At 30.2% G+C, this 25,522-nt stretch overlaps 1 non-coding gene across 1 annotated transcript; it reads right to left on the bottom strand.

Annotated features, from left to right (window-relative positions):
- Window positions 1-1,369: 1,369 nt before the first annotated feature.
- Window positions 1,370-1,476, bottom strand: LOC127077479 (small nucleolar RNA R71). The gene has a single exon (XR_007787284.1). It is a non-coding gene; the product is annotated as a small nucleolar RNA R71 (small nucleolar RNA).
- Between the last annotated feature and the right edge of the window lie 24,046 nt (window positions 1,477-25,522).

The following is a 25,522-nucleotide window of genomic DNA, read 5'->3' as shown; positions in this document are numbered from 1 at the left end:
TGTTGGTTTGTCAGGTCAGTCGGTAATCCTGAAAGTAGTCTAGGGCGTTACACAAGTTGCCATGATGATGTGTAGCTAAATCTCTTGTGTCAGGATTGGATGTAATTAATCGTAATCTTATGTATTTCTTTTGATCAATATTTTATGAATATATTATGAATCAATATTGATGGTATCTTTGTTTTCATGTTAAATTTATGAGTTAAAATCATTATTGAGAAATACGTTTCAAATCTTGACCTAAGTTCATCATCTATCTAATACTCAAGTCTAGATATTGAGTTGAGGTTTAATATTCACTTGTATCAAGTCTTAATGTTATCATATTTCTTAATAGGTAGAGAGATCATCAGTTAAGAAATGCGATAAAACTCACATCACCATTTAGACATAAACGGTGTTGAAGAGTGATATGTGATAGTAGAGATGAATAATTATATTCACATACTAGATTAGTTGAATACATATGAAAAAGGTTAATGAAATCTAATCCTAACATGTTTCTTTTCCTGTTAATCTCCGAAGCATTTACTGTTGTTACATTTTATTCCAATTGTTTCTTTTCACAATCAAAACAATTTTGAACCCTTCCTTAAAATAGTACTAATTGTGGAACACAATTGATATCACATTAATCCCTGTGGAGACGATACAAAATACTTACCCTATCAAAAGTTTTTCAACAAAATGGTGTCGTTTCCGGGGATTGGCGTTTATATATTGCAAGCATAACAACAATTTATCTTATTTTAAGTAATTTTATATTGTTAAAAGATATTTTATTTATTATCCATATTGTTTTTTAATTTGTGTGGTTAGTGTTTCAGAAATTTGTTTATGGAAGGAAGTTTACTGAAAGATGAACTTATTTTTGATCCTGAGATTGAAATAAATCTCGAAAACTCAACAGAAAAACCAGAAAGGGAATGCAACTAGCCAAACAAAGGAACCAACGGGAAGAAACTTCTACTTCTACTTCTTCAACAACTCCAAAAATCAAAGAAGTCATGGTTGAACCAGAATTTGTTTGAGGGTCTTATAAAAACAACCCAAGAAGGAACTCTCATTTTGCTATACCTGAACAAAATGCAAGGAACTTAGAGATGAAGATTGGTTTGCTTTAGATATTGTATGCAAATCCTTTTATCGGGCTTGACCCATATACTCACCTTACCAAGTTTTATGAGATTGTTGGTATAGTTGGAGCTCCTAAAGCATAAGAAGAACAAGTGTTCACGAGATTTTCCCTCATTCATTGATTGGAAAAGCAAAAGAGTGGTATCTTGATCAACCAACTCAGACTATGACATATTGGATTGTACTTGGGGAAAATTTTCTTGATAGGTTCTTTTCGAACAACAGATTTATAGAAGTCAAAACCAAAATTGTCATATTTTCTCAAGGTTCATGTGAAAAAATTTGTGAAGCATGGGAGCGATACAAATCGATGTTGAGAAGATGTCCCAACCATGGCTTTTATGAGCTTACTCAGATTCATATCTTCTATAATGGAATTCTACCATAATCAAAACTTCTTTTGGATGTAACTACATGTGGTTCTTTAATGTCTAAGAGTGTCGAAGATGCAATTGCAATTATTGGTAAAATGGCACTTAATGACCACCAAGTTTAACACAATAAAGTCCATTTCACAAAAGAAAGTTGGAATCGATGAATTTGGAACAAATGATGCATTTTTGGCACAAATTAAATTGTTATCTCAACAAGTGAAGCAACTTACAAAGCAAAAGTCAAAGCTTCTGCAACAACTCAAGGAGATGCAAGAAGTCCCGAACAAACATCAACAAATATCATACTATAAACTTTGCAATGGAGATTATCCCACGGGTTATTTACCTTCGGCACATGAAGAGTGAACTATATGGGAAATCAAAATCAATATCAACAGAGGCAAACACCATATCAAGGTAATCCTGGTTATCAAAGAGGGAACAATGCATATTATGGATAAGGATGGAGACAAGAAGCAGGACATTCCAATAGACAAAATCCATGTCAAAATTATAATCAGAATCCTCAGTCAGAAGATAGAAACTCAAAGATGAAGGATACTTTGAACCAGTTTATGCAAATGTCCATGGAAAATCAAAAGAGCATTGATGCGGACATCAAGAGTCTTGAAACCTAAGTTGGTCAAATATCTTAGTAATTAGCTGATCAATAAAAAGGAACGTTTTCTGCAAGTAATCAAGATAATCATAAAGAACATTGTAAATCGATTTTAACTCGGAGTGGTAAAGAAATTGGCAAAGGCATTGACGACAATGTTGAAAAAGAGAAATTTGTGATAGAAAGACAAGTAGAAGAAGATGAAGAAGTTAAGATTGAAGTAGAACAAAAAACTAAAAAGGGAGAATTAGTTGAAAATGAAAAAATATGAAAAGATGAGTTAGAAAAGAAAAATAGTGATGAAAAGAAGATAAAAGCTCAAAAATCTCAAGAGGAGGGAGGGAAAATGAAGAGTCATCCAATACAACACCTACCTTATCCTCATGCTCCTATCAAGAAAGACATGGAAATGCATTATGCAAGGTGTTTGGACATATTTAGTCGTTGCAGATAAATATTCCATTTTCTAAAGTTCTTAAGCAAATGGCAACTTATGCTAAGTTCATAGAGGATATTCTCACAAATAAAAGGAGGTATACAAATCAAGAGACTATTAATTTAGATGCTAGTTGTAGTACCACTATTCAAAGAACTATCGCTCAAAAATAAATAGATCCAGGGAGAGTTACATTGCATGTCACTATAGGGAATGTCAACATTGTCAAAGCACTAGTTGATTTGGGTTCAAGCATAAACTTGTTTTTATTGTCTGTGATTCGAAGGTTAGGTAACATTGAAGTTAAACATACAAATATTAAACTCCAGTTGGCTGACAAATCTATCACCCGTCCATCAAGAATAGCTAAAGATGTTTTGGTTAAGCTAGACACGTTTGTATTTCCAATTGATTTTGTTGTGTTGGATATTGAAGAGGATGATGATACACCTTTGGTTTTAGGTTGACCTTTCATGAAAACCGTAAGAATAATGATAGATATTGATGATGGATTAATGAAGGTTCAAGTTTAAGATGAAGGAGTGTGTTTCAACCTCTTTGAATCCATGAAACACTCAAAAGATAAATGAGATTTTTTTCGAATGAATGCCACTAGTGAAGCCATTATGGATGTGAGAAGACAAGTGCACTTATCCACTCCTTTAGAGAAAGCTTTAACTGATGCACTAAAAGTTCTTAATGAAGATGAAGAATAAGAGATTGAAGAATACTTTAGAGAACTTGAGTCATTAGAAGAAATTCATCCTCTTAACACCAAAGTTGGAGAATTAAAAGATGAACCAAAGAAAAATGACTCAAAACTTGAATTGAAAATGCTACCTTCACATTTAAAGTATGTGTTTCTTGAAGAGGGTGGTTAGAAACCTGTCATTATCAGCAGTTCACTATCCAACAAGGAAGAACATAAATTTATTCAAGTTTTGAAGGAAAATCACAAGGCAATAGGTTGGGCGCTATTTGATTTGAAATGAATCAGTCCAGCCTATTGTATGCATAAGATCATGATGGAAGGGGATTACAAGCTGGTAGCTCAACCACAACGTTGTTTGAATCGTACTATGAAAGAGGTGGTGAGGAAGGAGGTAGTGAAATTATTAGAGGCCCATATGATTTATCCTATTTCATATAGTACTTGGGTGAGTCCATTGCAAGTGGTACCCAAGACAGGAGGAATGAGAGTGATTACTAATGAAAAGAATGAATTGATTTCGACAAGAACTATGACGGGATAGAGAATGTGTATAGATTATCAGAGGCTTAATCAAGACACTAGAAAAGATCATTTTCCTATACCGTTTATGGATCAAATGATTGAAAGATCGTCAGGTCAAGAGTTTTATTGTTTCTTCGATGGTCATTCAGGGTACAATTATATTATCGCCAACCCGAAAGATCATGAGAAGATAACTTTTACATGTCCTTTTGGTGTTTTTGCTTACAGAAGGATGCCTTTTGGATTGTGTAATACACCGACAACATTTTCAACGATGCATGTAATCCATCTTTTCTGATCTAATTAAGAAATGTATTGAAGTCTTCATGAATGGCTTCTCTGTATTTGGTCCTTCTTTTGATTTATGTTTGAAAAATCTAGACACCATTCTGAAATGGTGTGTGGAAAATAATCTAGTTCTAAATTGGGAGAAATGAAATTTTATGCTCACTGTAGGCATAATACTTGGCCACAAAATCTCTTCCAAAGGCATTGAAGTTGATAAAGCAAAGGTTGAAGTGATTGAAAAGCTTCCACCACCATTGAATGTCAAAGGAATCAGAAGCTTTTTGGGACATGCAGGGTTCTATCAAAGATTCAACAAAGACTTCTCAAAATTTTCCCAACCGTTGAGCAATTTGTTTAACAAAGATAAGTCTTTTAATTTTGATAATGCATGTTTAATTACTTTTGAGGATTTAAAATAAAAGCTTATAATTGCACCCATAATCACCGCTCCTGATTGGAAACTAGATTTTGAACTAATGTATGATGCAAGTGATTATGCGGTAGGTGCAGTTCTTGGCCAGAGAAAGATGATTTTTTTCATGTTTTACCAAATACTAATTATATATGCTTGTATTATTTATTTAGACATCATTATTAATTGATCATCATATCTCTTCAGACGAATATGGTAACTACATTGTGTTCGTTAAACCTTGAACTTGATCATATGATGAAACAAATTATTACAAGGTAAATTTATGTTTAAAAGACTTTTAGTAATATTTTCTTTGACTTTGTAATTATCTTAGCATGTAATATTTTAAAATCATTTTCAATATACAGGATTATGGAGAGACACTATATGTTGAACAACTCTAGAAAAAAGCTCGCATTATTTGATTCCACAGTAAGTGGATTAATTGTGATATTCACTTTTATATATATATATATATATATATATATATATATATATATATATATATATATATATATATATTCATAAAATGTATGCTTATATATTTTGAAAATGTTTAAATTTGTAGACTAAGAAAAAAGTAGAGGGATACGAGTGTGGGTAGTATGTAATGAAACACATGTTTAACATCGTCTCTGGCGACATTATTGATTTGTGGGATCAGATATATATAATATCATGAAATGTTTTCAATAACATATTAATGTCAAAGTAATTTTCTATTCAAATCACATGATATTCAATTTTTTTCACTTGTTTATGTAGACGTTTAATGACAAGAAACCTTTCTCTCCCAAAGACTTAGACGACGTTCGTAGACGTTGGACGTTTATTTTCAATTTGTTAGTTGAAAAGGGGATGGTATTACAGGATTTTGTCTTTTGATGCTTGTAAATATATTTTTATTGCTTAATTTGAGGTTATATATATATATATATATAGGTAAAACAAATACAAGTCTGTAATATATGAAAAAATAAAATAAAATAAAAAAATAAAGTATTTAATCATAGTTATTTATAGCACCGTTGTTATAGATAAAACACAACATATTATAAACCATAAAATCACTGAGTTTTGAACCCATGATCTTTCACTTTATTGTACAACGGTTGTATACTTTTACCATTGTGATATATAGTGCGCTACCTAATTTATCACAATGGTCATATGCCTGTGGCGAAAAGCATCCTACATACAATCACATTGTATCTAACAACGGTTGGTCGGACATTGTTGTATCCTTTTTCCAACCGTTATGATAGGTGTTTTTCGTAGTAGTGGCAATAACTCTGGCATCCCCTATGATTCCATACTTATCATTAGCTTATATTATAAGCAATCCTAGTCGAAAGGTACAACCACAAGGAGGGATATGATATATCCCTCAAGTTATGCCATCCTTAACAATAAGTTCCCTCTAGTCTGTGAGGAAACTATTGGATAAGAGTAACCATTAGATGGTGAATGTTCTTACAAGATAAATCGGGATTGTGTTTAACCCTTTGATTCACAACACTAACCATAATTACCAGCAACTGGAACTCCAAATATGTTGAATTGTTGATTTCTTTGGTGCTCCTCAAGAGCCTATACAACAAGTTCCTAATAACCAAATACCACAACAGGTTGACCCTATTGAGTGTAAGGGTTATAGGTTCTTACCCTGTTGATGAGCTTACATAAGTAATAATAAATTTACTGTGTTGATGAGTGTAATTGAGCACACACGTTAATATTTTCCCTGTTGGCGTGTGTTGTATATATAATTATATGTTGAGTTGTAATTACATATATATTGTCGAGTTATAATTATAGGCATATGTTGAGAAGTGTAGTTAGATAAAAACTACTATGGTGGCCTTATTGGGTGATGATTTACGGTTCGAAGAGGAACCTGTGGTGATTATTGCACTTGTATGTTATTGTTGCATATCAGGCATCATGTGCATCGGTCATAGATGTACACACCTCGATCCAGTGATGAGTCTTTGGTCCAAAAGAGAAGACCAGTGACAAGTTGGGGTTTGGAGGAAAACTCGGTTCGAAGGGGAACTATCAGTGAGTGGACGAAATCAATAACATAACATTGATATCTAGGATTGGTACCAGATGCATTAAAGTTGAGGTGTTGATTGCATTACATACAAATTTTCATTATGATGTGATTATTGTTGTTGTGAATAATTCATGTGTTGGTGAATGTTGTGTATGATACTATCCTAACTGTTTATTACATCAGTAACATTATGAACATATTTTTCACCCTTTTTTGTTTTCTTGTATGGCTTATTAGGCCGATGGCACAAATACTCAGGTAGATGAGCATTAGTTGCTACTGTGTGGAAGGATTGGCGTAGATTCCTACTTCGTTTTATTTATCGTTTTGTTGAGTTTACTTAGTATTTTCTTATTCCGCTTCGATATGTAACACTGAGAACGGGTTATTTTTGTTATATGTTATGTTTTCTTGAGTAATTTGGATTATTTAATTAAGTAAATTATGTTGAGACCAATAAATAAATTATTTTAAGTTTTGATATTTTACTCCACTACATGTTTTATGTTATTATGTTGATAAAGGATGTGTGTTGAGTATGTGTAACATCTATATTTGAGAAATTATATGTTTATCTTTTATACAAATAAGATTTGGGGTTTTATGGTGTTACACTCTACATATAGGTTCACATTGAGAAACATATAAACAAAGGGGTGAAAATACATTCTACAAAATAACATGGTATAATATAACAGAGAGTAGTATAATCATAATATATCATACTTACACAATCCATACCATATTATATATAATCATACAACATTACACAACATACGCACAACTGCTTATGAAATGCACTCATCCTCTACTCCGATGCGTGTGGTAGCATCACTGAACTCAAAGCTTATTTTCTTGAGTTCTAACAGTTTGGGAGGATAGATGAGCTACGTCCCAAACTACAACACTTTCCTAGACGTCCGTAGACATGCAATGTCTAGAAGTACATGTGAGCTACATATGCACTACAACACCCTTCTCTAAATAATACTTCTATGAGTACATACGAGCGACACCTATACTACAACACTCTCCTAAACATCCGTAGACATGCAATGCTTAGGACTACATGCAAGCTACATCGTACTACACATTTTTTCTAGACGATACCTACTCTGATCTATATGACGCAGGATGAACAAATAAATGTGAGTTCCATCTGAACTTCCAAACCATTTTCAACAAATTAACCTTGATTACCATATTAGGGTTTTCCACAATTTTTTTAACATACATTCACTTCCATATAATGCTTCACATTGGTTCTATCGAACCTTTAACATAATCGCAATTAATTCATCATTCACAATATAATTCATAACAAACATATCCTCAAAACATTGGACTCGTGTCCTAAAACATTTACAACTTAGTTCACAACAAATATTTTATAAAAAACATTGGACATGTATTCTAATACATTACACCATTTTACACAATTAATATTTTCCACGACATCACTCATACCCATAAACGTCATGAAATCAATACCATATTCACAACATCATTCACACATATAAACATCATGAAGCAATTACCATATTCATAACATCATTCACACATATAAACATCATGAAACCATTTCAATATTAAAAATATCATTCACACATATAAATATCATAAAATTATTATCATAAGATAGGTTTATGCATTAGCTTTTCAACACATCAAATTGCGCCTCAATCGGAGTTTCCAAACTAAAGTTATGAATTTTTTGCATAACCTGTTACATACTAGTTATGTTTGATATTTTTGAGAAAAAACCAAACATTTAATTTATTTGAGTTTTTCAAAGGTATCCTAGTTGTGTAATCAGTTACACCAAATGTTTAACCGATTACACCCTGAAGTTTTTTTTAAAAAATATTTCAGCTATAACAACATAGAACCTAACCAAATATTAACCAAAATATCAACCAAAACTAAATGGGTTGATATGAAAACTAAAATACATAATGTCACACCTTTTAGTACCATTCAGACATCAAATTAATAACATTAATTTTTCATTGTGTTTCATCAATTAGTCAATATATAACCTCAACATCAAATCATGAAATCCATAGAAATACCACGTAAAAATTATATAATTTCGCAAACAAGGTATAATATGGATAGAATTAGACATGCAAAATGAATTAAAGAACAACAACAATTTCACATAGCATGCATTTGGTCATTCATCCTGTTCAACAACAGTCTTATAAAAATAGCTCCAAAATCATGTTTTCTATGAGTTATACCTCATATTCGAATAATGATTTACAATATCAAATGGAGTCGGAATCAAGTGATTGGACATGTTTTATAAATATTATAATGTCTATTTTAAGACTATGCTTTTTATTTAGGACTTAGAGTTCTAATTGGTACATTTTAATCAAACAATAGGAACTAGTGCAGAAACAGGGCATCATGTTTTATCCAACTCGTAACTAGTATTTCTTCTACTGTACTTAATAAAATATGACATTTATTAAGTATAATATGTATGAGCTTTGTATATTTTATTATTATATAAGGTTAATTCTTAAATTACTTATGTAGAATGAGTTTTATCTAAATATTAACAATATATCAAACGATTGTGCTGCAGAACTTTAAGATAGTAGCTAAACTTGCAGTTCGGTTTTCCCAACTTTTCCAAAACTAAAATGATCCAAATCAAAGTCTATCTCGTGATAAATCTTGTCTAGTTTATAAAAGGTTTTTCTTTCACTCCTAAAAGGTCTTTGTAACAACACTTATAGACAAATGACTAATAAGGTATACTAATCACAAATTGCAGAATTTTAATCTTAGCTACTTATCATTAGTTCCATATAATTACTACTTCCAAGGGTTCTATAGGACCCCTTAATTTGTCCCCAACAGTAAACACACATACAAAATTCCTAAATCACATCATATACATTAAATCTATCTTTAAATGCTTAATATTATAACATTAAACATGTAGTGTGCATATATATTAGGTAGAAAGATTATCCTAATATTATGATGCATGCAACATTATTGTTTCTTAATCAAAACCCAATACCTTAATTTTTTTTACAAAATATTACACTTTGTAGCACCACCTGAACATCAACTCAATATCATAAATTTATCATAATACATTAACTTTTAAATACCACATGATATCAACACTTACACATAAAAATTCATGAAAAATCACAGCTAAAAGACTAAAATTGAAATTAAATCATTAGGGATAGGAGAGATACTTACTATATAAATTCATGAATCTTCATCTCAAAGGAAATTCATATAAGAATTCATACAAATTCGGGGTTTAACGGAACCTCCACTTCACTAAACGCTATAATAACCCCCTTGCACAAACTCTACTACAACCTTCTTGGAGAATTTGGGAGTTTTCTCTTAGATTTTTGGATAAGGGTTTTGGAGAGAGAAAAGGGTATTACTTTGTGAATTTTATGATGGCTTGAATTTTCTCCCCTAGTACATCTCTCTCTCTCTCTCTCTCTCTCTCTCTCTCCTCTCTCTCTCTCTCTCTCTCTCTCTCTCTCTCTCTCTCTCTCTCTCTCTCTCTCTCTCTCTCTCTCTCTCTCTCTCTCTCTCTCTCTCTCTCTCTCTCTCTCTCTCTCTCTCTATATATATATATATATATATATATATATATATATATATATATATATATAATATATATATATATATATATATATATATATATATATATATATATATATATATATATATATATATATATATATATTTGTCCTCCTCTATTTCTCTCCTCTTTCTCTCTTTCCATTATCTCTAAATCTTCTAATTTACAAATAATTTTCCAATAATATAATAATGGTAATAATAATAATAATAATAATAATCATATTAAAGATAATAAAATCATAAAAATATAATAAAATTGAAATAATAATAGTAATAGTATCTTAATTACTTTTGGGGTGTTGTGAAGATCATAAGAGTGTTATGAAGACCACCAGAATCATATATATATATATATATATATATATATATATATATATATATATATATATATATATATATATATATATATATATATATATATATATATATATATATATATATATATATATATATTTAAAGCATCAATTTTGATGAAGACAACGATTATCAAATAAAAAAAGAATTAAATGTTTCATGCACATCAATGATGAAGTTGAACAAGAAGGTTTAACAAAGAAATTCAAGTGAAGATTTGAGACAAGTGAACATAACTAAGGTGATCATTACAATTCATAATATACTACTTTAAGTTACGCAAAATTTCATCTCTCACTTTATCTAAAAACCTTCTTACATCATCTTGCATGATCATTTAAAAACCTTATTCATTCAGTTCTTGTGACAATTGTTTGTACACAAAATTGTGTAAGAATATTGTGATATTCCTTTGTATCTATTTTGATTACATGTTGATCAATAGAAATGAGATGAATGAAATTTTAGAAATAAAGAGAGTTCTAACTTCCACATTCAAGATGAATGATATTGGACTAGTTGACAAACTTTTGGGGATCAAAGTAAAGCGTCATAGTGGGGGTTATAAACTTAAACTAACACATTATGTTAAAAAAGTACTTGATAAATTCAAACACTTATATTTCAAGAAATTTAGAAATCCATTTGATCCTAGTGTCAAACTTCAAAAGAACAATGGAAGAATTGTGACCCAATTGGAATGTGCAAGTGCAGTTGGAGGTCTAATGTATTTAATGCAATGCATCAGACCTGGCATAACATTTGTGGTTAGTAAGATGAGTATAATTATTGGCAATCTAAATGATGAACATTGGAAGTCTATAACTAGAATTTTTGGTTACCTTTTAAAAATAAAAAATATTAGCCTTCATTATGGTAGGTTTCCTGCCATACTAGAAGGATATATCGGTGCAAGTTGGATATCGAGCATTGGAAATTATAAAAGCTACAACTGGGTGGATATTTATATTAGCTTGAGATTCAATTTATTGAAAGAGTAATAAAGAAACATGCATTACTCTCTCGATCATGGAATTAGAGTTTGTAGCTCTTGCGTCCGTCAGACAAGAAGTAGAATGGTTGAGGGAACCTTCTAAGGACAATGTTTCGAAAGTGTTAATATATTATGATAGTCAAGCCACCATAGCTAGAGAATTCAATGAAGTATACAATAGAAAGTATAGGCGCATAGGTCTTAGACATTCTTTTGTGAGAAAATTGATTAAGGATGAGATCATTTCACTGACATAGATACAAACAAACTATAATTTAGCTGATTTGTTTACTAAGCCACATGCTAGAGGATTAATAAAGACTACCTCGAGAGATATGAGATTGAAACTTCTTGAATAAGGGTTATGACAATGGTAGCAACCCAATATGAACTTAACAAACCTTAACCTAAGATTAAATGGGTAACAACAAGTTGTTGATTTGGATGTTTGTGCAACATTCTGTGACAATGTTTGAGGGTTGAGTTTTTTCAAACTCTTAATGAAGTTCTATATCGAGGATATGTATCTCAAGAAATAGATACAAAATGCACTTCACCTATATGCATTTTGATATGGTGTCGTCTCAAAGTGAAAGTTGAAGTTTCTCTCATAAATTTTTTACGAAAGCAGGAAAAGCACATGACCATAAATAGTGATAGGCGAGAGATGTAGGCGAAGAACCATTAAAGAATGTGTGTAAGGTAACACCAATATAATCACAAGGGATAACAACTTAAAGAATAACTACCTAACATTTCGATTAAACTTTGTGTTATCCTTATTATGGTTAAGTTCAATTGAAAGATACTTAACTGTATTAAAAAAAAATTCTCTCTTTTTTTAATTGGTCTTATCATTATTAGAATAAGTGGGAGATTATTGCAAGTTATTAAGAATTAATAATCTTGAGTATGCTTCAAAATGACAAGAAAATATGCAAGTGGAGGTTAATTTTTTAATTTAGAAATAGACGACACTTTGTGAAGTGTTGTAGAATACGAAACAGTACAACATTTGAAAACCGTTGCTATAGACAAAATAGTGCAACATTTGGAAAATGCTGATGTAGGCGGAACAGTACCACATTTAGCAAAAGTGTTGCTGAAAATGCGTGTTTCATCAAGATCACAAACTTACTTAAAAACACTAGTTTGACATATAAATTAAGCATTATGGATTCAAAAAAATTATAACAAAATGCATATCCTCTAGAATAAATTTCAGATACTCTTCACTACATTCGAGTTTTCAATTGTCTTGTGCAAACTCGATAAGGCTGGATTATTTTGAGTATTCCTACATAAAAACTCTAAGACATTTGAAAGTGCTTGAAATACTATAGGGAATGTGATTCCTTCACGATTCCAACCTTGATCCATTTGATTTACAATCAATTTGCTAACAGTTTTTCACTTTGTAAAACATATATCTTAGAGAATGGAAACTCCCATCTTCTTGGGGTTGCTTTGATAAAGTGTGTGTCCTTATGATTAGAAACTCCCATATCATGTTTTTTTAAAGCTTTCTTCTTATTTTACGTTCCATAATACCATTGTCTTATTGATCGGAGAATCCTAGCATCCAGAGTTTGTTTTGATGAAGCAGACCGTCTTGAGATTGGAGACTCTCAATATTTGTGGGGTTGTGAGGTTATAGTTTCGTGTTTTTTGAAAGGTTGTAATATAATCAAGTTTATGAAATAGTTTAAAGGGGAACTTAATTGTTCTGATATTATATTTTTCAACTTAATTTGCCATTTTATAATTTATAATTACGCACACAAACAATCAAATTACTCTCCGCACCCCATTTTATTACTCACATATTGCGTTAGACTCACAAGTACACATAACTTGTCCTTGTACGAGGTTAATACAATCTTCATGGATACAATAGTTTTACTTATCACTATGTAGATTTTGTTGGCACACTGCAACATTACTTTTTCATCCAATACTATTCTTCAATAAGTTCACTTTATTTCCTTGTATTTCTTTAATTTTATTGATTTAGAACTTAAATATTACTCCCTCAGTTCCTTTTTAAGTGTCACTTTCTTAATAATAATTTTTTTTCATTTTTAATTGTCAGTTGCAAAGTTCAAGATAGTATTAATTGCACTTTTGTCAAAATTATCCTTAGGTAATTATTACATAGAGATAAAAAGTAAAATAAATGTAATAAAATATTAAGGGTATTATAGGTAAAAGAAGAATTATTGTTTGAAAAGTAACAATATTGATTAACTTTTTTTATATGTGTAAAAAATCAAAAAATAACACTTAAAAAAGAACGAAGAAAGTAATTATTTCTATTCTTGGAAGTAATATGATTTAGGGTTGTTAATCTACAATTTTAAGATGGTTATGTTCTTTGTCAAAACACAGGTTTGAGGTTATTTTGAAATCCATGTCAACTGTTTAAAAATATATCACAACCATAATTTTGACTCTTTTTTTGTTTGAGTTGCATTATATGAATTAGTTTCAAGTTTTTTCTCGTGTTTATGTCGTATAGAAGAGTTTTAGTAATACGAAGAAAATGTCAACTTTGTATGGGGCATAACTCACGGATACATCGTTAAAAGAGATATTTTATACATTTTTTTTGGGATCTTCTTGTTATTTTTAAGATCTTACTTGTGCCCTAGTAGAGAAAATAAATCAATTTCAACATCATTGAAAGGAAATTTCAAGAATCATCCATGGACCCTTCTTGTAATTCTACTCTCATTGCTATCTCTTATTCTTTTGTATTTTTTCTGTCTCATAAAAAGTGTCATATTTAAGCGATGCACGGTTCTTAAGAAAATGATTAAATATATTGATTTTAGTGTAAAAAATTAATGTCATTTACTAGTATACCCCTATTAATATCATTTACTAGAATACTCATATTATATGATTTAGTGTTGTAAATCTACAATTTTTAAATAGTTATGTTCTTTGTCCAAAAAAAAATGGTTATGTTCCGCATTTTGTTTGAGGTTATTTTGAAATGCATGTCAACTGTTTGAAAAAATATCACAACCATAATTTTGACTCTTTTTTTTTCAGTTGCATTATATGAATTAGTTTCAAGTTTTTTTCTCGTGTTTATGTTGTATAAAAGAGTTTTAGTAATACAAATAACAAGACAACTTTGTAAGGGGCATAACTCGCTGATACATCATTAAAAAATATTTTATATATTTTTTTTTTTTGAGATCTTGTTGTTATTTTTAAGATCTTACTTATGCCCTACTAGAGAAAAGAAGTCAATTTCAACATCATTGAAGAAAAATTTCAAGAATCATCCATGGATCCTTCTTGTAATTCTACTCTCATTGCTATCTCTTATTCTTTTCTAAAACTCCATTGTTAGGGATGAGTAAAACTTGTTAACTATATTGATTTCTTCTATTTAATATTTGGTTATTTGAATAATTTTTTTTTGAGTTATTTTCTTATCTTTCTTATTATTGTTTTATATCTCTTTGTCGCCGTTAGAATAATTTATGATTCTCAGTTTAGAATCAATTACTTCTCTCTGTCTCTTGTTCAAACTCAAACATAACTTTTTATTTAACATAGTAAGAAAAATAGAATAAAAAGATATTTACAAATTTTGACTTTGACACTCGACAATATTTACTATAATTCTTACCAATGATTCAATATATTTGTTAAAATCGCTATCAAGACTATTATACAACATGTTATAATAGATTGATATTACATTATATTAGAATACACTTATTAAAATCATAATCACTTTTATGAAATCATTAAGATGTTGGATTAAATCTCCTTTGCTCGAGATAATGTGTTTTAAAATTTGGATTCTCGACAATACAAATCACAAACGATCCTAATTGCCAGAAAAATAGAAAAGAGAACACACCTTCTTAATTTATAACCATAAAACCCTAGATGCTATTCATCATAGACCTAACGGGTGGGATTATATTTTACAATACACAAATCAATATTAAATATCCAAAAATTCATTGATTACATTTATCAAATCTAAGCATTATCGAATGAGTAACAACATCAACTCATTTTTATAAAATCAATACACACAATTGATTATAGATCAGAAAATATTTTTAAAATAACCAAACACTATTACATAATGAACTTTACCTTTTTTGTAAGTGGGCATTTTCTTGATCAGTCAACATGCTCTATCAAAAAATATTATCTCAATACATTATCATTGGTTAACAAAGTTAGTGAAGATCTTTCTTTCTAAAGATAAGTTGCCTCCCTTAATGATTTGGATTCGAGTAGCAACCGAATTTCAATCCTTCACCCTTTCATTTCACAAAGGTCAATGTTGTTTAATACAAAAGTAATCGAATATAGATAACACCAAATATATCAAATAAAAAACTAATGGTCACATTCCTAAGCGTGGCCATTAATAAACATACAAAAATCATGAAAGTTGATGGAAGTATATTTCAAACAATGACCATAATCACAAATAGGAGATTTGAAATATGATGGTTAAAGATTTGCTGCCTAATTAAATGTATATCTTTTTATTTACTTTTAACTATAACTATAGGCTTTTTAAATTAGTCTCCTACCAACTAAATCTTTTGCTTAGCTTTTGAAGTTTCTTCTATTTGTGTAAAGACAATTTAGGTGAAAAATATATATTGGTGGCAATTATTGTCATTATGTTCATAGCTTTCATTTGTAGTCTATAATTGAATAATTGAAATCAATGATATTTGTTTTGGCCAATAATTCCAAAACTTCTTTTCAATGTACTATCCATTTGTTTTTTTTAATCTAAAGATAGATGCATGCTTTTTAGTGGTCTATTAACAATCATTTATGTTGTATATTCCTCATTGTCTTTATATATATTGTTAGATGCTCTTGCCCAATACCATAGCTAGTTATAGCAAGTTTGAAATTCTTGACAATGCTACCATTGGAATTTGAAGGTAACAAAAAATATTGAAAAGAGAAAAAGGAATATATATATATATATATATATATATATATATATATATATATATATATATATATATATATATATATATATATATATATATATATATATATATATATATATCAACATTAATTGATTTGATTGTTTAGTTATGATAAAGCCTTTAGTTTTCTATCATTCCCTTTACTAGAAAGTAAAATAATGATACTCAATAAAATTCAATTTTTTTTCCCCTTGGCATCTCCCTCTTTATAATTTTCTTTGATTTTATAAGTAATATTGACATTCACTTTTTAAGTGAGGTCTGACAATTGACTACCTATGGAATATACATGTGCATGCGTTGTTTACTTATTTTTTTAGATATTTAATTTAATAATTAAAGTAAAAACTTCAAATTTTTCTTTTAAATTTTTTTATATAAGTTTAATTATGTATAATCCAGCATGGTATTTGATATGATGTGTTTCGATCCTAAATATCTTAGAATAAAGATTATTTTAGCAAGTGATCATAATGAATCATTACACTATGCAATGACACAACTTAACAACTAAATTAGTTAAATTCATGAATAATTAGCCCCCCCTTCCATGAGAGGATAGTTCTTGTTAAACAAGTGTGAAAACTTCGTATCTATAACATGATAATCCAATAAAATGTATAAGAGAAATAATCTTAGGGTAAGATGGGTAGAAAGAAAAATCTTTCAAATTTAGAAAATGAGCAAAATGACAAAGGATAGAGAATATAGGTAGGTCCTAAACATTTTTAGTTGTCTCCATTTTTGTAATGAAAAGAGGAGGAAATCACATGTTTCCACAATTGTCCATGAAGTTGAGAAGTCTTTGATATGATAACTCATATATGGGTTTGCATATTACTGATTTTTTTTTAAAAGAAGAGAGTTAAAACTACAAAATGGATTCAATTTTCCATTATATATCAAAAACACTTTAAATTTGTATTTAACTTTTATATTTTCTCTTATACTCTTAAGTTAAAGTGATGTTATGAGTTAAATATTTACTTTGGATAATGTTGGAGTATTGATGTTTTGGGTGGTTTGAGAGTAATCTATGTGTTGTAATAATTTTTACATAGTATTATTTTATGATTGTCATTTGATAATGACCGTAATTTTTTACTTCAATTTTGAAGTTTCCATATGAAATTCTTATATCGTTATTGTGTTCCTCTTTTTCTCTATGTCTAATTTTCATAATAAATGACATAAAAAGCATTGGTTTCGTGGGTATAAATTTTGTTAGTATCCTTTGTCATTGCACCTTTGTTTGATCTTCCAAGAAATTATATATTATGTGTTGGTTCAGAAAAAAAATTGTAGCATAAAAGGGTTTGACTGCAGTGTCAAAGTTTTCAAGTGCAATAGATCTTGAATTAGAGAAATTTGATGGAAGAATAAATTCTGACTATTGAAAAATTTAAGTTAAAGTTGTAATGATACAATTAAGATCATATAAGGCGTTGAAAGAAAACATTTCCAACATCGACAACAAGAACTGAGATGAACTAGATTTGAGAGCTTCGTGTATGATCCACATGTCTTTGGCTAAGAATATTCTTGCGAATATTCTTGGTACCCCGTCAGCCAAAAAAATCTGAGACATACTTGAAGAGTTATATCATGGAAATGGTATTTCATGTCGGTTGTTGTTGTAATTATTATTTTGTTAATAAAAAAATATTAGAGTCAAGATTGATGATAAGGATAACGCTTTGAGATTCACATGGTATTTTCCATTTTCCTATATGAGCATATTAAGCCTGTTTTTATATATGGGAAAGAAACTTTAAATTTTGAAGAAGTTCAGGGTAAAAGTATTTATGAAAAAAAGAAGAATCAAGAGTGAGGATAATACTTCATAAAACATGTGTTGGTTGCTAGAGAAAAACCTTATTTGAAGAAAAAATGAAATGGATCAGAGGTATTGAAAATGTGGAAAGATTAGGCATGTAAAGAATTAGTGTCCTGATGGAGTAGCATCAAAAACGGGCTTTGAGTCAAATTCTAGCAATATCTCTCCCTTCCTTCGGGAGATGACAATATTTTCTAAAAATTGAGAAGTGTGTCCTAGTGATATTCCTCCTGGCAAGGAAAATGATGAGCTATTTCTAGAAGATTAGCACGTAGGCATTGGTTCACATTGATGCAAAGTATGTTGTGAGTTTATGTGGGTGGTTGAATAATTTTCTGCTAACTTGAAAATTGCACCATAAGTTTTCAACCCAATTTTTTACATGTCAAATTTTTTTGAGTGGTTTAACCTCAAGTAAAATATACTCTTCTTGTGGTGGAATATAATGGTTTTTAAACTATGATTATCGGTAAAGACAATGTAAAAATTCTTGAAATGGTGTAACTTTAAATTATTATACTCTTTATGATTGACTATGATAGTTCTTTTGAACTATGATTGTCAGTGAAGAGAATGGAAGTTGATGTATTATTTTCCACAAAGGTGGAGATTATTGATGTTGGTTGAAAATATGTATGTTTAATAAGTCTCACATTGTTTAGTTTTGTAAAGACAAAGAGAATCAAAAGCTATAAAATGGATTCTAGTTCTTCATTACAAAATGTATCAATCAAAAATACTTTAGGCTTGTATTTTATTTTTATATTTTGTATTATACTATTGTGTTAGAGTGTTGTGAGAGATAGGTAAATATTTACTTTGAACAATGTGGGTCTATTTTGGCCTTGGATGGTTTAGGATAGCCTATTTGTTGTAAAACATTTCATTTAGTGTTATTCTCTGGTTATCTTGAAAATGATCTTAGTTTTTCTCCGATTTTGGAATTTTCACATTAAATTTATATGTTGTTATTGTATTCCTATTTTTTTATAGGTCTATGCACTAATACAAATAACATTTTTTATGACGAAACTTTCATCTTACCTAACAAAAAACTGAGGTGTAAGCCATAGATGCATCATAATTTTTTTTAAATACCATATATTCCCTCGGTTTAGTTGGAAGTCGAGGGGTAAAGTATTTAGAGGACACGCATTCGAATCCCAACAACTACATTTTAGCACATTTTAATTTTTTAATTTTTTTATGACATATTACCTCGGTTTTTCTGAAAACCGAGGGATAAAGTATTTAGAGGACACGTCTTCGAATCTCAGCAACTACATTTTATCACCTTTTTATTTTTTTATGACTTATTACCTCAGTTTTTCTTAAAACTTAGAGGTAAAGTATTTAGAGGACACCTATTCGAATTATAACAACTACATTTTATCACCTTTTAATTTGTTTTAATTTTTTTTTATGACCTATTACCTCGGTTTTGCTGGAAATCGAGTGGTACAATAACATTTTTTTAATTTTTTAATTTTTTAATTTTTTTATGTATCACCAATTTGATGAAAAAATTAAGGAGCGGATCTTTACCGTACATTTATAAAGTAACAATGATCAAGACATTTTCAAATCATCAATTCACACGAAACATTATTGATCTGTCTGAAACACTCACTAGTCAATTAAAACGTGAATGCCACAACTATCCATCTTGGATGCAAAGTGCTGAAATGTAAACTTAGCATATTAAAAATAATGATAATGAAAGCAAGAGCAGAAAAATATTTCATGGTTAGTTTCTTAACATAGTATTTTCTCTAGTAATTATTGTTAAAAATGTTTAATGTTAGTTAAGAAAACATGAAAGTGATCTATTAATGTTAGTTGTAGTCGTATCAAGTAAAATATTTAATATTGTTGGTGTTGTTGGTGTTGTTATTATTGTTGAAATTTAGTATTTACCAATTCTATTGATTTTGTTGATTTGTTGTTATTTTTGTTTTTGTTTTTCTTGTTGAGATTTAATGTTTAAAGATTCCATGAATTTTGTTGTTGTTTTTATTGTTTTTGTTGTTAAGATTTAATGCTTAAGGATTCTATTGATTTTGTTTTTATTGTTGTTAATGATTTTGTTGATGATGATGATGAATAAGATTTAGAATTTGTCAACAAATTTAATATTTTGCAGATTAAAACGAGAAAAAAAAAAACAGGTTAAAAATAAAATTTTGTGAACAAGACTTTACCCCTCGGTTATTGTTAAAAATAGAGGTAAAAAGTAGCATAGTTTTGAAAATTCAAAAAAAAATGTAGTTGTTGGGGATCGAACTCATAATCAGTGCCACTTTCCTCCACGATTATTTAAAAACCGAGGGGCAAAGTGGTAGGTTTTTATGTCGCTCTTCGTTACTTCACCTATGTAATCGAGGTTATATCCCCTTCGCGTCCGAGGTGAGATGAAATTATTTTTAGTAGTGATGTTGTCCTAAAACATATTTCCTTCATTAGAAGCCAAGTAGGCCAATGAAAGTCACTATAAAAAATACATTAGTTGCTTCGATTTAATGTTGATTTTAAATTTAAACAAAATTATAAATGAGAATTAGTGTCAATTTAGCATCATGGTTGGGATATAATTTATAAAGTTCGACATTGTTAGAAGTAGTAATTTATTGTTTAGAAGTTGATGCAGTACTCGACTGAATTAATGTTATTTCTATTCGACAGAGTCGAATACAACATGTAGTAGTTGATGTATGTAAATTGTATTCGATAGAGTCAAATGTAGCATGGAGTTGTTGAAGTATACTAGCAGTATTCGACAGGGCCGAATACATCGTGTTGTAGTCAACATGAGGTAGTATGTATTCAATTGATTCGAATACATCATGTAATAGTCAAGTATTTTAGTGTTAGCCTGAGATTTCAAGCTGGAGAGAAGTCAACAAGGAAGACTGTGTTGAGGAAATACTAATTGTTAGTATTTATTGACAAGCTTCGACATGAACAAACATGTCTATTAGAGTGTTTCGTCTAATGTGCTGAACATGGGTTGGAAGAATCTCAATAACATATGCACCTGAACTTTTGACACCATTTTGAGGTTGAAGTGTTCGATAGACGTCAGAGACTTAGAAGATTTTGGATCCCAAAGACTTAAAAGGAGTTGTTTCATCACTAGAGTTTTTCACAGACTACCTTTGACAACTAGGCAATTATGTGCTTGGAGCAGTTACGAATGTGGGATAATGGTTTTTAGCAATTAGTAAGTTCTGACAACACGGCGGTGCTTCATAAGACTAGAATGTACATTCTTGATACGAGTCCACTTCCTAAGAATAAACTGTCACAAACAATTATATAATTAGTATAAATAGCAGGCTCATGCATTGTAATCAAGGTCGAAAATTCATATACTTCTCTATAGAACTTGAGTACCCGAGTCAAAGAGTGAAACAGTTTGTGAGGAACTTGTATGAGTCTGCGTCTCTTTTCTTCATTGTTTTTATGTTTCCTTAACTAAAACATTCTGCTTTAATTTTCATTTACTGCATTTTTTGTTTAATGTTATTTATTGTACTTGTTGTTTATTACATTGATTCAAGCTTTTTTTCTATTAAAGTTTGTGTCCATTTGTCTGCGTACAAACATTCAAATTCAATTCATAATACTTTTCCTTGTATACTTGTTTTTCACATATTTTCTTTCGGTATTTTTTGATTTAATCTCACAAGTGAACTAAATTCGTGAATGTTTGCTAAAAATACATGCGAACAGTTAGTTGCCTATAAATAGACATGCGATGATGTAAAATTACAAGTACTGCATAACAACTTTCTCTCTTATCATAATACATTCATATTCATTACTCACTCTTCTTTATTCTTGAGTAAACTATTTGTTCCAACAAATTGGTATCAACGAGCCCGATTGTGATTCAGTGAGTCTGTAATTGCAAACAATACACAACATTAATGTAACAAAACAGTTTTCAAAGGAAAAACTATGAGAGGTGGGTTGAACAAATGAAGGTCATCTTTAGATTTCAAGATGTGGATGAAATTGTTTGTGATGGAGTACTTACATTGGAAGAGAATGCAAGTGATGTTCAGAAGGTTGTACACAAGGAACAGAGAAGCAAAGATGGCAAGGATCTTTTCTTGATCCATCAATGTGTGGATCCTAATGTGTTCGAGAAGATCATTAAATAAGAGACGTCCAAGGAAGCATGGTACAAGTTTAAAAACTTGTATGCTAGAGATGGGAATCCGAGGAGGGTGAAGTTTCATACGCTGAGAAAGTAGTTTGAGATAACATAGATGAAGAAAATAGTGTTACTCACCAACCAGATGAAGGCGTGTGGTGAATCAATCAATGATTTGCAAAAGATTGAGAAACTGTTGAGATCTTTAACTACAAGATTTTACTATATTGTAGTGTCAATATAATAGTCCAAGAATCTAACTGAGATGAAGTAAGAAGAACTTCAAGCTTCATAAGAGGCTCATGAGATGAGATTGAAGCAAAGAAGCTCAGAGAGGGAGAAGGTGGCTGAATAGGCACTGCAAGGAAAGTTTATCAAGAAATCTTGAAAGGGGAAAGAGAAGCATAGGAGAAATTAAGTTATACCTAAGAAATCATGCAAGAATTCAAAGAATCACAATGATTCCACCAAGAAATAAATGATCAATAAGTATGCGAGGAAGAAAGCTGACATGAAGGAGGTGCAATGCTACAACTGTCATGGATTAGATCATTATGCATGAGATTGCCGGAGAAATAAGGAATTAAGAGAAAAAGATAATGAATAAGTGCAATTGTAGCGGAAAATTCATGATCATCAGGTTATGGATAAGCTAGAGATCAAATAACAAGAGTCGTCACCGCGCTTTTATTGTTTCCAAGGGAAAAGGGAAAAAGTACGAACAAAACCCAAAAGTAAGAAGTTTTCAAATCAAAACCAATAAAAAGTCAGAGATTACAGGTAAGGGGGTTGGTTACACAGAGGGAAGGTGTTAGCACCCAAAGTGTCCTAGGTATTCCTAGGGAGCCCTTTTTGTATGCATATGTACTTGGTATAAAGTGATTTTTACAAACAAATAGAATGGGGGGATGAGAAAAGAATTCATTAATCATATTTTTGTGTTTAACAAGACCTTCGGTCGTGTGCCTACGTACCAACATAAAAATGAGGGATCAAAACCTCGTAGTTCGTGATATAAATTTCAAAGTGGATCATTGCTTTTAACAAAATTAAGTTTGAAAGGCACAAAGGCCTGAAAATGGTTTGAATGAGTTAGTTCTTTTTTGGCTTTTTGAAAGTTTAAGTCAAGTATAGTTAAGTTTATCTACAAGTTTGATTTAAGGAAAGAAGTTTGAAAGTGCAATGACATAAGGCTAAAATTTCTATATTTTTGCAAAATGGTCAAAGTTTAGAACAAAATAGGTTCAATCAAAGAAGATTTTGAAAAGGGAGGGAGAGATTTTGAAATTAAAGAAATGGGGAGAAGATGAAGAGACTATCCTATGTACAAAATTAAAAGTTTAGAGTTGAAAAGATCTGACCATATGGGTAGCAATCCAATAGACAAAAATGTCAATAGAAACCCAGAATTCCCTTGGACTTTTAGAGTCAAGAAACACACAAATGCATAATTATATTATCTTGAAAAGCAAGGCATCAAATAAAGATGGCCACATCCAAGCTTATCCATTCCACGATCTTCCTCAAAGTAGCCCATGTAACAGATGAATTTCACAAGTCACAGGTTCAAAATAACAGCTTCACAATGATCATGTTGCAGATGAACTTAGAGAGATTTTGAATGATGTATCAGATGAAGTTTCAAATTGCAAGCACTTGGTTTCTTAATAAGTTGGCATTGGCCAAGTCCTTTAGCATAGGAAGGTTGCCTATATTCTAAGTCCATTTATCCAAGATCAAGCCAACAGTCCACACAAAAGTTTTTTTTAGGGTTTTTTTTGTTGTTATTATGTACATTAATGGTCAAAGACCACACAAACAAGCAAAGTATACACAAACAAAATATATCACACAATATGGTCCAAATGGACAAAGTGAAAATTACATTAACATACAAAAATAGAATGATATGAACAAGGGAAAATGAAATAAAATGCTAAAAGTAAATTGCATTAAGGTAAATGGCTTGAATTTTAAATGTTAGTAGTTAATAGGTTAGAAGTTAGTATTGTTTTGCTTTTGCTTTTCATTTTAAGACATTCTTTGGAGAACACTCAACCCACTTATCACAAGCATGGATCCTTGAACCAAGACATCTTCCAAAGGAAGGAAAAAAGGCCAAGTTTCCACACAATACCATGAAAGAGGGGAAACTTACAATCTCACTAACTAGAATGCTTATGCTTTTTATGTCACAAATTTAGCGCTATGTTAAGCATTCGTAATTGAACTTATGTAGAAGTCATAACTATTTGAGGTCGGGCAATAGAATTTTGGTGTTAATGCATGTTAGAGACATAGTATAATAGACTATGCTCATGAAACATACCACACACAAAAAAAGATATGCAAAAGGTGTGGCCTAATCTCATTCATACTCATGTTAATTTTTCAACCAACTAGCCTTAGGATTTTGAGATATCATAGGCCAAATGGAATGAATGAATGAAGAAGGGGAATAAGATGAAGTGGGAGGGGAATGGATCAAAACACAAATTGGTCAAAGGAGGACTTTTACCAAATTAGTATCATCCATTCATTTTGGGAGATGGAATGTACATTCCATCAATCGCCTAAATCCAATGATATTAATTTGACAAAGTCAAATCAACCTTGATTAAGGCCCAACAACAATAGTCAAACATTAACAAGTCATCACAATTGGTCAACAAAATTATTTGGCATTTAATCAAATTAAAAATACTAAAATAAGGCATTTAAATTAAATATGGTTTGTCCAATTTCTAAAACCTTATTAAAACACCAAAGAAATGGCCATGAGATTTATCATAGGTCAAACAAGGTCAAAGGACCTTGGAGAAAAAATTTCATAATTTTTGGACATTCAAAAGTATTTTTAAACAATTAAAAACAAATGAAAAATCAATTAAATCATGAAAAATATTAATAATGATCCAAAAAATAATTTTAATTCAGAATATGAAAGAGGAAATTATTTGAATTTTTTTGGTGAAACTCTCATATT

This window comes from Lathyrus oleraceus, chromosome 4, assembly GCF_024323335.1.
Source record: "Lathyrus oleraceus cultivar Zhongwan6 chromosome 4, CAAS_Psat_ZW6_1.0, whole genome shotgun sequence".
Classification (NCBI taxonomy): Eukaryota; Viridiplantae; Streptophyta; class Magnoliopsida; order Fabales; family Fabaceae; genus Lathyrus; species Lathyrus oleraceus.
The sequence above is the reverse complement of the archived record's forward strand: the minus strand, read 5'-3'. Positions and strand labels throughout refer to the sequence as shown.